Source organism: Felis catus, chromosome B2 (assembly GCF_018350175.1).
Source record: "Felis catus isolate Fca126 chromosome B2, F.catus_Fca126_mat1.0, whole genome shotgun sequence".
NCBI lineage: Eukaryota > Metazoa > Chordata > Mammalia > Carnivora > Felidae > Felis > Felis catus.
In genome coordinates this window covers 67,852,280-67,869,296 of record NC_058372.1, presented here as the reverse complement: position 1 = coordinate 67,869,296, position 17,017 = coordinate 67,852,280, and the positions used below count along the sequence as shown (strand labels likewise).

The window sequence follows — 17,017 nt, the reverse complement described above, 5'->3', positions numbered from 1 at the left end:
TCTTAGGAAGAGGAAACTCTTAGGAATTTCTTTAGAGTAGATGGTAAGGCTTGACCTGTCCCAAGTGGATAGAAAGTTGGGGAACTGGAGGTTTGTAATATCTGTAATTATTTTCTATCCTCATCTCTGATTGATTGAATGTTGCTACCAGGGACATTAATTCCTCTGCCCTTTTGGCCTGTGCCTGTGTGTGGATTGAGCAAACTTTTCAAACTTTAGAAAGCAGTGGGCAGAAAAGTAGAGAAACATGGGGCTGGTGGTTGAGGAGGGGTGGATTCAGCATGCACAGAAGTTTCTATCACAGCTGAAAATGAAATAAGAAGAGGGACAAGGGGGTACCAAAGTATCTCCTACAATAGCTTAAGTGGGTGATTCCATCCTGTGTTCTAGGAGTGGGAATATGATTTAACTGGAAAATCAAAATATTGCATTCTCCCTTCCCCCAAAATATTACATCTCTGAGGTGATTGGTTTAGGAATGGGCATGTCGCCCATTTACACTAAACAGAGTCAGAAGTTTTGTTTGTCTACAGTGAAAAAGAAGCTTTCTTATTTGTTGGACAAGAAGCAGTAGAACAGTAAGCTTAAAGATGCTGATTGCCATCTTGCTATGAGGTGGAATAAATCTCCATGTAGAAAGCAACATACAGGAAAGAAAAGTTGAGAGATGGATCAAGAACAGGTCATATTGACATCATTTGAGTGTGGAATCCAGAAAGAAGGCCTTAAGTCTCATTTACATAGTCAGGAATTCCCTCTTCCTCCTCGCTCACTTTTCCCCATTCGCAACTCAGTTTTCATTGCTTATAATAGAAAGAAACATGACAGACACAGAATCTTTTCCCAATTGGGTAGGGCTTTAAAGAATGAATGAGAGGTCAAGAATGTCTGTTAGTAGAAAGGAGACCATCTTGTAACTATGGGACCTGGACTTTTTCTGTCAATCAATTAAGTCAAGACCCTGCTGAGTTGTAAAATCTATTCTTGTCCACCTGCAAATTTCCTTCCCTTCCCTGTAGCTGTAGCATCAGGTCATTTGATTGCCACTTGGATTTTTTGTTTCTGGTCCTTTTTTGTGGAACTTGACTGTGCATTAAAAAATGTTTATTACACTTGTCTACTATTTCTAAAAGTTTGTAGCAGAAAAGTTTTCTGTTTATCTTATTTTGCTGAGACCATTATTTTTCTCTTAATAAAAATTTGTATTTATTTAGAAACATTCAGAATGTCAACAAAATAGCTGCAACATTTTTTTTTGTAATTACAAAGTGGTATTCAGTTAATAGAACAACAATTATTTCACATAAGCTGCATCAGAGACAGCTGAAGATCAAAAAACTACCATCCTCCTACATAAGTAGTTTCTACCATGTACCAGTAAGAACCTGCTTTAAATTTCCATACCGATTTAAAAAAAAATTTTTTTTAACGTTTATTTATTTTTGAGACAGAGACAGAGCATGAACGGGGGAGGGGCAGAGAGAGAGGGAGACACAGAATCGGAAGCAGGCTCCAGGCTCTGAGCCATCAGCCCAGAGCCCCACGCGGGGCTCAAACTCCCGGGCCGCAAGATGGTGACCTGAGCTGAAGTCGGACACTTAATCGACTGAGCCACCCAGGCGCCCCATAAATTTCCATACCGATTTTAACCCCTGTACTGTACCAGACAAAGTTAGTGGTTACTGGAAATACATCCAGAACAGGGCTACCTAAAGACACACTTGGTAGTGTGTTAACTATACAAAAAAGGACACTGTACAGTTTAAAAACAAATCTTACACAGCCTTACATTTCAATTTTTTTTCTTTAAAAGGTATTAGTTGTGTACAAGGGGGTTAATTGTTTTGTAGACAAGAAAAAAAAAACTGCACTAGAACCAACTTATTCATCATCATCATCTTCTTCATCTGCATTTTCTTTCATCTTCTTTCTCCTCATCTCCTTCATCTTCCTTGTCTTTCTCCTTTTCTTTCTTCTCACTTTTTTTGGTCTTGATGACTTCCATTTTTGCTGCTGCATCAGGTTTTCTTTTAGCTCAGTATGAAGCAATATCTTTTCTATAGTTTTCTTCAGCTTAGCAGCCTTCTTTTCGTAAGGCTGCTCGTCATCTGTTGCAGTGTTATTATTCCACATCTCTCCCAGTCTCTTTGCAATGTCACCAATGTCACCAATGGATAGGCCAGGATGTTCTCCTTTGATTTTGGGGTGATTCTCAGAACAAAACAAGAAAAAGGCCAGAGGAGACCTCTTGGGTGCCTTGGGATCCTTGAAATTCTTTTTTGTTTCCTCTGTAAGGGGGGCGGGTAATAAGTTTTCATTTCTCTTTTGTAATGGGCCTTGTCTGCCTTTTTCATGTCTTTAACTTTTCTTTCTGTTTAGCAGACATAGTCTTCCACCTCTCTGAGCACTTCTTAGAAACTCTGAGAAGCTGACTGAAGCATCTGGGTTCTTCTTCTTGTGCTCCCCCCAGAGTTTGCATAAATAATGCACATGATGGGCATTGAGGAGGGCACCTGTTGGGATGAGCACTGGGTGTTGTATGGAAACCAATTTGAAAATAAGTTTCATATAAAAAAATGCACATGATGACAGTTGCCTCTTGGCTTCTAAGGATCTCCTCTGTCCATGTTTATTTTCCTCAATGAGGCACAGAGTCACCAGGTGCCTGTCTGGCTCTCACTTTCCACAGCACTGTCTCTATACAACTCATTGTATACTGCAATGGCTATGAGACCACTATTTATTAATTGATTTATTCATTCACTTTGTAGTAGATGCCACTGATAGCTTCTTCACATCCCCTTGGCTCAACTAAATTCACCTACAGCAGCACACAGTTTTTGACACTATGTCTGTCACTGTTTTTCTTTCTGAGCACTTTCCTCTGTACCAAAAGTGCTTGTTCCAGTGAAAGCAGAGGTGACTCCACCTTCCTTGTTCTCCGGTGGGATGCTTTTTGAAGTCTATTTTGTCCAATATTAATATAGCCACTCTAGTCTTCTCATGATTATTATTTGTATGGCATATCTTTTCCTTCCATTTCCTTTCAACCTGTGCCTTTATATTTAATGTGTATCTCCTGTAGACAGAAGATTGTTGGGTCTTACTTTTTTATTCATTTTAGCAATCTGTGCCTTTTAATTGGAGTATTTAGTTCATTAACAGTTAATGTAATTATTGATGTGGTTGGACTTAGGGATGCTATTTTATTATTTTCTGTTTGTGTTCTCTATTATTCCTCTGTTCTTCCTTGTCTGCCTTTTTTTGATTATTTGAATATTAAAAAAAAATTTATTTTAGTGCTCCTGGGTGGTTCAGGTGGTTAAGCATCCAAATTCAGTTCAGGTCATGATCTCACAGCTTGTGAGTTCAAGCACTGCATCACGCTCTGTGCTGACAGCTTGGAGCCTGGAGCCTGCTTCAGATTCTGTGTCTGCTTTTCTTTCTGCCCCTCCCCACTTGCATTCTGTCTCTCACTCTCTCTCTCTTTCTGAAAAATAAATAAACATTAAAGGGATGCCTGGGTGGCTCAGTCGGTTTAGCATCAGACTTCAGCTCAGGTCATGATCTCATTGTTTGTGAGTTCGGGCCCCATGACGGGCTCTATGCTGACAGCTCAGAGACTGGATCCCACTTCAGATTTTGTGTTTACCTCTCTCTCTGCCCTCCCCCTGCTCACACACACTCTCTCTCTCTCTCAAAAATAAATAAACATAAAAAAATTTAAATAAACACTAAAAAAATGTATAAAAAATTTATTTTCCTAACAACTTTTTGGCTAGACCTCTTTGCATTATATATGTATATATATATGTATATTATATATGTATATATGTGTGTATATATATATTATATAAATAGGTCATGATATATAGGTATCTGCTTGACATAAAAATGTCAAAACCGGGGTGCCTGGATGGCTCAGTTGGTTGAATATTCAACTCTTGGTTTTGGCTCAGGTCATGATCTTATGGTTTGTGAGATCAAGCCCCACATTGGGCTCCAGCATGGAGCCTGCTTGGGATTCTCTCTTTCTTGCTCTTTCTGCCCCTACCACACTTGCTGTCTCTCTCTGTCAAAGAAAATAAATTAAAACTTAAAAAAAAATGTAGTACCCATGCAACTTTATAGATCCTTTTCCATCTTTTATGCTACAGATGTTGTAAGATTTACATCTATATATATTATAAATTGCACAAGACAATATTATATTTGCTTAAGAGAGTCATTTTTTTAATGTATGTTTATTTTTTAAATTTTTATTTATTTATTTATTTATTTATTTATTTATTTATTTATTTATTTAAAGGTTCTGGACTCACTCACCACCAGATTCTTTTTTTTTTTTTAATTTTTTTTTAACGTTTATTTATTTTTGAGACAGAGAGAGACAGAGCATGAATGGGGGAGGGTCAGAGAGAGAGGGAGACACAGAATCTGAAACAGGCTCCAGGCTCTGAGCTGTCAGCACAGAGCCCGACGCGGGGCTCGAACTCACAGACCACGAGATCATGACCTGAGCTGAAGTCGGACGCTTAACCGACTGAGCCACCCAGGCGTCCCAATGTATGTTTATTTTGAGAGAGAGAGAAAGCATGAGGGGAGGGGCAGACAGAGAGGGAGAGAGAGAATCCAAGCAGGCTGTGCATTGTCAACACAGAGCCTGATGTGGGGCTCCATTTCATGACTGTGAGAACTTGACCTGAGCTGAAATCAAGAGTCAGATGCTTAGCTGACTGAGCCACCCAGGTGTCCCAATAGTCCTATGTTTTAAAAGAAGAAAAATAGTCTCATATTTATCTATAGTAATCATTTCTGAAGCTCCTTATTTCTTCTTGAAGATTTGAGTTTCCACTGGTTTCACTTTTTTTTAGCCCACAGAAATTTAGTTTTACTTTTTTTTTTTTTGCATTTCTTGTAGTACAGTTCTTTCAGTTTTCTGTTACATGAAAATATCTTTATTTTAACCTTATACTTGAAAGACATTTTCAAGTATATCAAGAAAGATATAGACTTATGAGTTGATAGTTTTTTTTCTTTCAGCACTTTAAACATTGTTTTACTGTCTTCTGATCTCTATAAGTTTCTGATGAGAAGTCAGTTCATAATCAAATAGTTATGCCCCTATTGGCAATGTATCATTGTTTTTCTGACTGCTTTAAAAATTTTCTCTTTATCATTGCTTTTTAGCAGCTTGCCTATGATGTGTCCGGGTGTGGTTTTTTTTGCATTTCTCCTGTTGAGCATCTTGAATCTGTAAATTTTTGCCCTTTACTAAATATGGAAGATTTTGGCTATTATATTTCAAATATTTTTTCTCCCCTTCTCCTTCTGTGCTTTCCTTTGGGGATTCTGATTCATGTATGTTAGACTTCTGTTATTGTCCTAAAGTGTTTTGAGATTTGATAATATAAAACAAAAAAATTTTTGTCCTTCAGATTGGATAATTTCTATTGACCTATCTTCAAGTTCACTTATTCTTTCTTTTATCATATCCAATGTGATGTTAAGCCTGCTCATTGAGATTTTATTTTCAAAAGTGCATTTTTATCAGTTCATGATTTTTCTTCTGGTTCCTTTTAAAAATAGTTTCTATTTTTTATGCTGCGATTCTTCGTTTTTATTAATACAGGAAATTTTCTTTTATTTCAATGAGCAGAACTACAAAATCTGCTTTAAAATTCATGTCTGCTAATTTGAACATCTAGATCATTTTGGGATTGGTCTTGGTTAATAATCTTGTCTGTTGAAAATGGGCCACACTTCTCTGATTTTTTATAAATTGAGCAATTTTGGATTATATCTTGGACATTGTAGAATGTTATGTAGTGAATACTCTATATTTCTCCAAAGATTGTTAATCATATTTTTAAGTGGAAAATTAACTGGCCAAATTTAAACTGTAAACACTTTTTTCTTGGGCAGCAGCTCAAGTTTTTGTTCATTCCTTTTGTCCTTAGCTGAGGTATTGGATTCTGCCCCATTCATGTGTGGTTCAGAGACTTGGGCAGAGTTTATAAATGGAATTCAGGGCTCTTCCTTTCTGGTTGACTTATTTTTCCCAACTTACCAGGATCTGTGGCTGCTCTAAATTCCATCCTCTGATTTTCAGGCCAGAAAGACTGTTTTGTATTAGATTTTAGACACACTGTTTAGTGCTAATGTTACCCTGCTCTCAGGATAAAATCTGTAATGATGGGAAACTCATCTCTTTTGATCCTTCTTCCAAGTTTTGATTCTTCTAAAATCCACTTGTTCACTTTTTTGGTTCACTTTCCAGTGACTTTGCTTTCTTTTTTTTTTTTTTTTTTTTTGGTCTGGGGTTTGTTGTTGTTATTTGTGAAAGGGTTGGGCCTGATAGGAACTTACTTGACCATCTGATACATATTCCACATATACCTATCTTTGTGGGATTGAGCCCATTTCCCCAAATAGTAACCTAATCATTTTATTCACTTTTCTCATTCTCCACCTCATTTCCCCCACTTTGTTACACGTGTTTCCTAAACTACCCACACCTACTCAGGGCCTAATTTAGAGGTGACATAAATTAAAACTCACTAATTTATTAAATTATTTGGTCATTCACATTATTTAATTTAATCCTTCCAACAGCCGTTAGAAGTACAGTGAGAACTTAAGCATTATCTTTATTATATATGTGACTGAGTTCCAGTGAGATTATATTATGCCTATGATACTATATTCAGTAAGTGACAGAATCTAACTTTAAAGCTAAATGTGTCTGATTGTAGAATTTTACAGCATTGTGTGTTTTGGATTAGTTACCTTATCTCTCTTATTCTCATTTTCTCATATGTAAAATGGGGATAATAAAGTATGCTAACACATAGGATTATTGTGTTGGTTAGATGAGATATTGTGGATATAGGACATAGTACCTAAGAAATAATAGTTATTATATCAGTTGTCTTTCACTATGTGATAAGCAATCTCAAATTCTCGGCAGTTCACAATAATAAATATTTATTTCTTGTTCAGGTCCATACTGTCAGCTACTGGTTGGATGTTGTGATTGTTCTACAAACTGCAGGCTGAATTTCCTCCACATATCTCCTTATTTTAGGACCTAAACTAAAGGAAAACTTTATGTACAACATGCTTTTCTGAAGGTGGAGGGCATAGGAGGTAGGAGACTTTTGGAATATTGCAATTCCTTTAAAAGCTTCTGTTTGGAAGTGTTACATACCAACTATTTCATTGGTCAAAGCAAGTCAAACCCCAAAGTCCACACAGGTGGGGGTGGGGGAAACATTTTATTAACAAAGGAGGGAGTGGTATACACTTGCATTTTCTGACAGCTGCAGTAGAGGGCGAATCATAAAAAGACATGGCAAGGGTACAAGAGAGTATTTTATTAAATACCAAAAGAAGAGTTTATACAAAAGCTGCTATGGGCATTCAGACAGAGCTAATGTGTGAACCACAAGGACTAGGAGAGGTCTTAGGAATGAGAGAGGGCTTGAGCTGGGTGTTGACAGATGCTTAGGATTTAGACAAAAGTCATTCTAAGCAGTTGTAGCAGGATGAGCAAAGTACAGAGGTGGACTAGTTTGGCCTTGTTATTGGGGGGCTTTTGGTGGGAGCAATCACTAAAGTTGGGCTGGACAGCCTGGCTGTCAGGCAAAAGACAAATGGAAGACTTTTGGAAATTTTGAGCAAGATTCAGAATTCAAAGTTATGTTTCAGAAAGATTGGCCTGGCTATCCTGTAGGAGGGAAGCTGGATAGCAGGGAGTATTTTTCCAGCATTATACACAGCAGTTATTCTTCTTTCTTCAAAGTTGTACACTGGCTCTGTGAGACAAGTATATAACAAAAATGTGGTGAGCATGACAAATATTTCTTCAATGCAGACTTGACTCCCACTAGTAAGAAAATGAAGATTGCCTTACTTGTTTTTCTCTGAATCTTCTGTTTGACCAAATAAAGAGCATGCTTTGGTAAGAGACATTACTTCCCACACAAAAACATAGAGTAACATGTCAGATAGACTGGATGGATGTACTATGCAACTTTGCAAACTGCATGAAAATATTTGTGCACTATCATTTTATTTTGCTTTTGAAATAACCATGGAAAGACAATTTGACCACAATTTTCGGTTTTGCACTTAAAAAGAAAGAAACAATTTTGAAAAATTTCCATCATTGAATTCCTTAGCAAAATACAATGCCCAGAAGCTTTTGGAAAGCAGTGACAGTGGCTGTGGTAAGATCCCTACCTATTATTATTTCATTATTTTTCTATTTTTATTGTTGTTTTTGACTCGTTAATGGCCTCTGATAAATATTTGTTGTGTTAACGTTGCTTTATTCTGGATTTGAAAATTAGTAACAGGTTCAGATGAGATTATTTGATTTTCAAAATTGGATTTTTGACTTACCTAAGTGAAAAAAAGTGATGTATGTGTTACCAATCACCTAGAAATTAAGATTTCTCTTCAGATCTATTGGGTCACCATTCTTTATGCCATGAGAATAATACCTTCATAATTAATATGGTATGGAAAGTAGGTGTCACAGGAGAAAAGCACTTTAAAAAACTTTATACATTAACATCTGCAATCTTTGAGTGCAGAATTGAGGGAGAAGGCAGAGACTGAACATTTATTTAGCTTTTTCTTGTGCAGGCACTGCATTAAGTGTTTTACTCATTTATTGTGGCAGTAATTCTGTAAAGCCTTTATTATTGTTCCCATTTAACAAATGAGGAAACTCAGGTTCTGCAAGGTGAAGGAGACTGCTCATGACTTCACAGCTAGAGGCAGGTAAAGCCGGTACTCAATGTGTGGGTTTGGCCCTGTGACCAATCCCTTTCCACTACATGTTTTCCATATTGCCCCTCTCTCTTATTTCCTAATCCTGTGTAGGGACTTGGGTTCCACCTAGAGCCTACAATATCTATTTTAGTTAGTGGATGGTTTATGGTGTCAGTGATCTTGATTTTTATTATTCATATTAAGAATATTGAATTAGTACCATGAACCAGAGAATTACATTTATAATTTGGCACTTAAAATATTTACTTATTATAAAAACAATTTTATTATAGCAACAATAATCAGTAAAAAATGTTTGAGGGGCGCCTGGGTGGCTCAGTCAGTTGAGCCTCCGACTTTGGCTCAGGTCATGATCTTGTGGTCTGTGAGTTCGAGCCCCATGTCGGGCACTGTGCTGATAGCTCGGAGCCTGGAGCCTGCTCAGATTCTGTGTCTCCCTCTCTCTCTGCCCCTCCCCAGCTCATGCTCTGTCTCTCTCTGTCAAAAATAAATAAACATTAAAAAAATTTTTTTAAATCTTTGAATACTACAGTAAATAATCTCCTGTTTGTCCATGTTGTCTTTTAGTTTTTGTCTATATGCATACACGGTTTGGAAACAGTTGTGTTCTTTAATTAAACATTTTAGGGCACCTGGGTAACTCAGTTGGTTGAGTGTCCAACTTTGGTTCAGGTCATGATCTCACGGTTCATGGGTTCAAGCCCCACATCAGACTCTGTGCTGACAGCTCAGAGCCTGGAGCCTCCTTTGAATTCTGTGTCTCCCTCTCTTTCTGCCCCTCCCCCATTCACGCCCTGTCTGTCTCTCTCTCGAAGATAAATAAACATTAAAAAAAATTTTAAAGCCATTTTAATAACTATTCCACTAAATGGACATATTATCATTCAGTAAAGCATACCTAGATTATTTAAATTTTAGGTTGTTTCAATTTTCTACTATACTGAAATTAGCTTTTAAATTAAGATATGGCTTTCTTTATTTCATTATGATTTCTTTAGGATATATTTCTAATAGATATTAAGTTGAAGGGCAGCAGAATGAAAAATTAATACAGAATGTTTTATTTAAACAATATTTAAGCTTACTTGAATTGGAAGCCACACTGAAAGTGTAATGTTGAAATGCTGATTGTGTCAAGGGTCTCCAAGACCAACCTCAGATTTGATGATTTGCTAGAAAGGCTCACAGAACTCAGAAAGGCTGTTATATTCATGGCTATGGTTTATTACAGTGGAAGGATGAAGATTAAAATCAGCATTGAGAAAATACACATGGCTGAAGTCCAGGAATGAGCTTCTAGGTGTTGTCTTTTAGTGTAGTTGTAGTTGGATGCTCTTTTCTCCCATCAATGACGTGTGACATGTGCAAAGTAGGGAACCAGGGAAACTTTCCTGAGCCTTGGTACCCAGTATTTTTCTTTGGGATCAGTCAATTGGGGATTAGTATTTTTATGTGGGGATCCAGCCTCACAAAGGCCAAACTGATGCAACATGGCCCAAGGCCTGAGGTATATAAAAACCCTCTCATCTGGCAGGATATCCCAAGGCAGAAGTAATTTTCCAGGGCCATCAAGGGATTGCCCTTTCTTTGGAATGGGCAGGGTTGAGTAACAACCCAAGCCTGCTGAATTAACCTTTTACTGCATAGGGATGTAGAAATATTTCAAGAAACAGGATTTAAAAATCATGGTATTATAATGTAAAAGGAGATTAATTATTAGTCCAAATTTTACTTTTCACAGACTGGGTAGCTGTGGCTCAGAGCAGTTAAATTATTGACCCATCACTCTGCTAGTTAGTAGTAACAGACAAAATGCATAAGGATTAAGTGGGAGGTTTTTAATTATCTAAAACATTTTGGAAATGTATACTGTTAAACATTTTTTCTTATTAAAATTCTACCCTATTTGTTCTCAGCTTTTAGAATGTAGAAATAATGCCTGTGGTGCTTCTTTCTTTCTTTTTTAAAAAAGAAAAAAAATTTAACATTTATTTATTTTTGAGAGACAGAGACAGAGTGTGAGTGAGTGAGGGGCAGAGAGAGAGGGAGATACAGAATCTAAAGCAGGTTCCAGGCTCTGAGCTGTCAGCACAGAGCCTGACATGGCGCTTGAACTCATGAACCATGAGATCATGACCTGACCCAAAGTCAGATGCTTAACCAACTGAGCCACCCAGGTGTCCCTGTGGTTCTTATTTCTAATGCAGCTATCTGTGACCCACCTTTAGAGATTCTCATTTGATAAATTTGGGTAGGACTCAGGATTTTGCATTTTTAACAAAGTACCCAGATAATTTCTGATGTTGGTGGACCTAGGACTACACTTTTATACACTGATGACTGATAATCTTCCCACAACTCAAATTAAATCATGCCATTGTGTGTTTGTTTTTAAAGCTGGTGGCTCTCCACTTTCTACCTAATAGGTACCACTTTCTTCTGCCTGACGTTTCACTATTTTACTAACTTTCACAATATAGCCCCAAGTACCTTTTCTCTCATTATTCCCTGGAACCCTACCAGAACTGAGTTTGTACTACTTCCTGAATAGTTCGTATGCATTTTTACCTTTATAATTTGTTCCTGTTGTTTACTCACTGTAGTTATTACCTCTTTCTTTTGTTTTTGTCTGCCTGGTGTTCCTTTTCACTTTCATCTTAGGGAATCTGCCCTTATCTTGCTCCATGTGGTTGGTGGGGTTGGGGGTAGGCAGGCAGGAGTGATAGGGCTGTCAGTTACGTGTCAGCTTACTAGTGGACAGTGGGGTTGCACGTGACCCAAATCTGGCCAGATACAATGTTCTGACCCTCAGGCCAGGTTTTGTTTTTTGTCTTTTGTTTTGTTTTGTTTTGTTTTGTTTTTTACATGATCTGATCTGGGACAATCAGTAACCTTCTATGTGATATTACATATGGACACTAAAAGGGAGGTCCTCTGTTTTCTTTAATGTTGTTGAGCTGAGTAGTAGTTCTGGAGTTTCTGTGGCTGTATCCATCCTCTGTGACATGAAGGAAATCTGTCTCTAAATAGAAACACAGAGACCCTTATACAAAGAGAGGTACAGCCAAAATATGAAGAGAAATAGTAAACATAATCTGAGTTCTATTCCAGTGGTACCTGAGACCTGTTTCAAGTCTCCACACCTGCCCTTTCCAGTTATATGAACTAACAAATCCCTGGTTCCTTCCTATTTTTGTCCAACCATTGTTAAAAAAAAATTTTTTTTAATGTTTATTTATTTTTGATAGAGAGAGAGACAGAGTGTGAGCAGGGGTGCGAGTGGGGGCAGAGATGGAGGAGACACAGAATCTGAAGCAGGATCCAGGCTCTGAGCTGTCAGCACAGAGCCCGACATGGGACTCAAACTCACAAACCATGAGATCATGACCTGAGCCAAAATAGGATGCTTAACCGACTGAGCCACCCAGGTGCCCCTATTTTTCAAAGACCGTTTTTTTTTTTTTGTAAAGTTTTTTTTTTAAAATATTTATTTATTTTTGAGAGACAGAGAGTGAGCGGGAGAGGGGCAGAGAGAGGGAGACACAGAATCTGAAGCAGGCTGCAGGTTCTGAACTCTCAGCACAGAGCCTGACGCGGGGCTCAAACTCACAAACCGCAAGATCATGACCTGAGCCGAAGTCAGATGCCCAACTGACTGAGCCACCCAGGTGCCCCATAACCATTTTTTTTTAAACAATACGAATTTATTATTTTACAGTTCTGTAGGTCAGATGTCTACTGTGAGTTTCACTGAGCTAAAATCAAGGTGTCATTAAGGTTGCATTCCTTTCTGGAAGCTCTAGGGAAGAATTCTTTACCTTGCTCATTTAGATGCTTGGCAGATTCAGTTCCTTGTAGGTGTGGATCGGAGCAGTCACCATTCCCATCTGGCTATCAGCTGAGGCTGTTCCAAGCTTCTGTAGCTGTCCATGTGCCTTGGCTCATGAACCCCTCCATCTTCAAAGCCAGCATTTCTGCCTTCTCCTTTGCTCAATCAATTTTAAATTTAAATTTGAAATTTGTAATGATTGAGTTATATATGCATTTCCTCATTTAGTATGTTCTTCTTGGTTCATCTCAAATGGGAAGTAGGACTGCTTGGCATATAGGAGTTGCTCAATAAATGGATTAATGGAAATCACTATGGATTGTGTACTTTAGATTTCACAGCTTTTGCACTAAACATTTGTTGAATTTGGACAAGCCACTGAGTCTCTGAATCAGTTTTCTCATCTACAAACTGAGGAGGTTTAGTTAGGTGATTTCTAAGGTCATTATTAACTCAAAATCTTTTCATTTAGATATGCAATTTTGGGGGCACCTGTGTGGCACAGTCAGTTAAGCGTCTGACTTCGACTCAGGTCATGATCTCACAGTTTGTGAGTTCGAGCTCCACATCAGGCTCTGTACTGGTGGTTCAGAGCCTGCTTGGGATTCTCTCTCTCTGCCCCTCCCTAGCTGTACATAAAATAACTTTTATAGCTGTTTTTGCTTTTTTGGGTATGATCAAGATTCATACATCATATTTTGTTGCCATGTCTCTTTAAACTAGAACATTCCTTCTACCTTGTTTAGTTTTTCATGACATTGTAAATGTCTCACATTATGAATTTGCATTATGATTTCCTTTTGATTAGGTTTAAATTAAATATTTCTGGTGAGCCTGAATCATAGTTGATGTGTACTTACTACGTGACATCAGGAAGCTCAGTAGGTCAGTTTGTCTTCCTACTGGTGATACAAAATATATAATCATTTGGTTAAGGGCAGACTGCCAGATGGCTCCTTTCTGAAGGTATGTTCTCTTTGAAATTAGTAAGTATTTCATAGGGTACTTAGAGACCATGTGAATATACTGTTTCCCATCAACCTTTAAGCAATAGTTTTATCATCCATTAATGATTCTCACCTAAATCAGGTATTAGGCTATGGAAGATAAAGTGATTAGTTTAAGAAAATTCTTTCACTCCTTTATAATTATTAGCTGTCATTCCTCTATCAAGAAGAGTTTTTCTTCCTGTGAACATTCTCCCCACCTCTTTTACCTCTCTATTTCTTTTGTGTGCCATTAGGGACTCTATTTTTAACTTGACGTTTTAATCCTTTACTGTTTTTGGTCTTCTTTGATGCTCAGATTATCCCAGATTTAGCTAATGGAAGCCTCTTCTAATCAAGACATGCCCTCACTAGTCTTTGAGCATTTCCTTGCCTTGTGGTGTAAGAGGTTCCAAGTTTGCTTTATATTGTCTCTGCCCTAGACCTGGAACCAGCTACTTCTCTTTTTTTAGAGTGAAATGGTATTTAGATTAACATAGTCTAAGCTCCGGGGATGCTCATTACCAATGATACAATCATTGTTTCTGGCCTTTTCAGTAGAGAGAGCTAGGAATTTCTTTTTAAGAAGAATTATATCCTTGATTATACTGAATAGTACATCTAATAATATATCCTGAATAATACAACCAATTCAAATTTAAGACTGTAGGGTTTTTACTAAAAGCTTCTGTCTTACATTTTTATTTCTTTTCCTCCATGCCAAGAACCTTGGTTCTCAGTGACACCAGTAATGAAAGAATTAGCATATCGCATAGTCATTGGCTTTATCCTGAATAACAATTTCAGAATAACACTATTGTCTACAATATGATTACTGAAAATAGTTACTTTTTTTTTTTAATTTTGCAGTTCTTTTCATCCTTAGGGTATATTTCTGTAGAGATATGCAATCACATTTTATTTTTAAAAGTTACTTGGAAAAATTCTTTTCTATGTGATTGTAGCTTCAATTGGATATACTTTTATTTTTATGGGCTAAGAGATTGCTTTGTTTTAATTTAGTTTTTAAAATATTACAAATGTAACATTTTAGGGTTTAGCTTTGCTTTTGTTTAATATATATGCTTGCCATATATATATACATATATAAAATATATATATTATATATAAAAAGTTATATGTAACTTTTTTATACTGAAAATCTTGGATCATAGTAACAATAATACATTATTTACAGTATCCTACAATAGAATAGTTTTAGAGTTTTAATACAATATGACTACTAAGAGTAGTATAGTAAGTAAATATTTCTTTTCTTTTTGTTCATAGAATATATCCCACTAAGGATGTATAGTAGGGGCACCTGGTGGCTCAGTTGGTTAAGCATCCAACTTCTGCTCAGGTCATGATTTCGCGGTTTGGGAGTTTGAGCCCTGCATTGGGCTCTGGGCTGACAACTCAGAGCCTGGAGCAGGTTTCAGATTCTATGTCTCCCTCTCTCTCTGCCCCTCCTCCACTCGCACTCTCTCTGTCTCTCTGTCTGTCTCTCAAAAATAATAAAAAAAAGCATTAAAAACATTTTTTTAAAGCATGTATAGTAATGTGTTCAAAAGTTACTTGAATTAATTCTTTTTTCTGTTTGGTTATATTAAATATACTTTGATATATTTGGGTCCATTTATTTGTGTTTATGGCCAATTTAATTTTTTTTCGTACTGTCATTTAATTTTTGATTATGTAAAAACATTTATATGATTCAAAGGTTGAAACTATGTGAGATGGTGTGCTCACAGAATGTCACTCCATCCTTATTTCTTCCATTTCCCACCTGTCTTCTAAAGGTAAATGTCTTCATTATTTTGTTTATTCTTCATTTCCTGTTTTTGGCAAAACAAACGTATTTCTCTTTCTTTCTTACACAATAAGGAGTATAGAATAGACATTTCAGACTTTGTCATGTTTACTTATCAACATATGGTAGAAATAATTTCGTAGTAACTCATAGAGATCTCTCTTATTTTCTTTTTTATGCTCACATGGTACTCCATACTATAATTTATTCAACCAGTCTCCTATAAATAAGTATTGGATTATTTCTGATATTTTTCTATTATAAATAATATTGTGATTCATGATTTTATGTATGTGTTGCTATATATATAAATTTGCCACAATGTAGTTCTTAACTTAAAAAATATCTGGATACTAAATTTTTTTATTGAATTGCATGGAACTGAGTGAAAAAGGAGCTATTTGTACCCTTAGTTTGTCTTCTGGGGAATGGGACAATGGCATACTCTTAGCAGAGCCCATGAATCAAAGATTCTGCAGATGGGCCAGTTCTTGCCTTGTTTTAAAACAAACATGTAGACTCTAGAGTTGCTTTATCTTTGTCACATATATTGTGTTCTTAGTATGTTCAACACAATGTACTTTCTCAGAGATGAAGAAGAAATAATTCTCACCTTTCAAGAACAGACAATCCTTTACAAAATGACCTGGCTCAGTTTACAATCACCTGGAGAGATTTTAAAATTTACTGATTCATGTTGCCCCATTCCAGACCTATTATAGCAGATTTTCTGGGTTTGGGCCTCCGTCATTTTTTAAAAAACACTCAATATGATTCAAATAGCATTAAAGATTGAGAACCACTGATCTAGAGGCAGCTGTGACTGCAGCTATAAATAACAGGGTAGACATCACAAAATGTGAAGAATGTGTAGAAAATGCAGAGTCTCTCAGGCTGGGAATATTTGGACTTGAACATACAGGATTTGAACTAGTATGAAGAGGATGAATATGAAATAAAGATATTATTGTGTTATGAGGTTCAGGATGCTACAGTCTTTGAGTAGTCGATCTGTCTGGCAAATAATGTCTTATTTTAATTTGGCATCTGGAATGCCAGGCTGGTGCAAGGGTTTTCTCAGGCCCAGGATCAAAGGGAAATCCTGCTGTATGGAGGCAGAGAGCCACCAGGTGGCACTCAAGCACAATTCATCGATGTTAAGAACACCCTGATCATTTGCTGAAGCAAATGATTTTGTTGAAAAACAAATGTATTAATTTTAAGAACTTTTTTCTTCAGATGTAAATGAGGCCTAACGTAGAACCACAAACCCCATTGTTAAAATCCATTTAAACTAACATGAAATTCTCTTACCTGCCATGAATACATATTTCGTTTCTCTTGCATGTTATAAACAAGAGATATGATTTAGTAATTATGTTATACATTATTGACCAGATGCTTGAAAATATGTATCAACAAATGCTGCCTAAAAATCTCTGTCAGAAAAATGTCCAGAACTTCTGCGCAAAGAGGAACTATAGACAGGGTTACTGAATTGTTAAGATGCACCTCTATCTGGGATTTCTCTGGGATTTTTCACCCCAGGGGCTGTCCCACTTTGTAAATCCCTTCCAAACATATGGA

General features: G+C 36.8%; 1 protein-coding gene and 1 pseudogene across 1 annotated transcript in view; one reads left to right on the top strand and one right to left on the bottom strand.

Moving 5' to 3' along the window:
- Positions 1-17,017, top strand: part of FILIP1 (filamin A interacting protein 1) — a 273,424-nt gene that overhangs the window by 43,054 nt on the left and 213,353 nt on the right. Inside the window, exon 4 of the mRNA XM_045057750.1 lies at positions 7,003-7,149. The gene's annotated coding sequence lies outside the window, so the exon portion shown is untranslated. The remainder of the gene's footprint in view (positions 1-7,002; positions 7,150-17,017) is intronic.
- LOC101098793 overlaps positions 1,882-17,017 on the bottom strand; it is a 99,242-nt pseudogene continuing 84,106 nt past the window's right edge.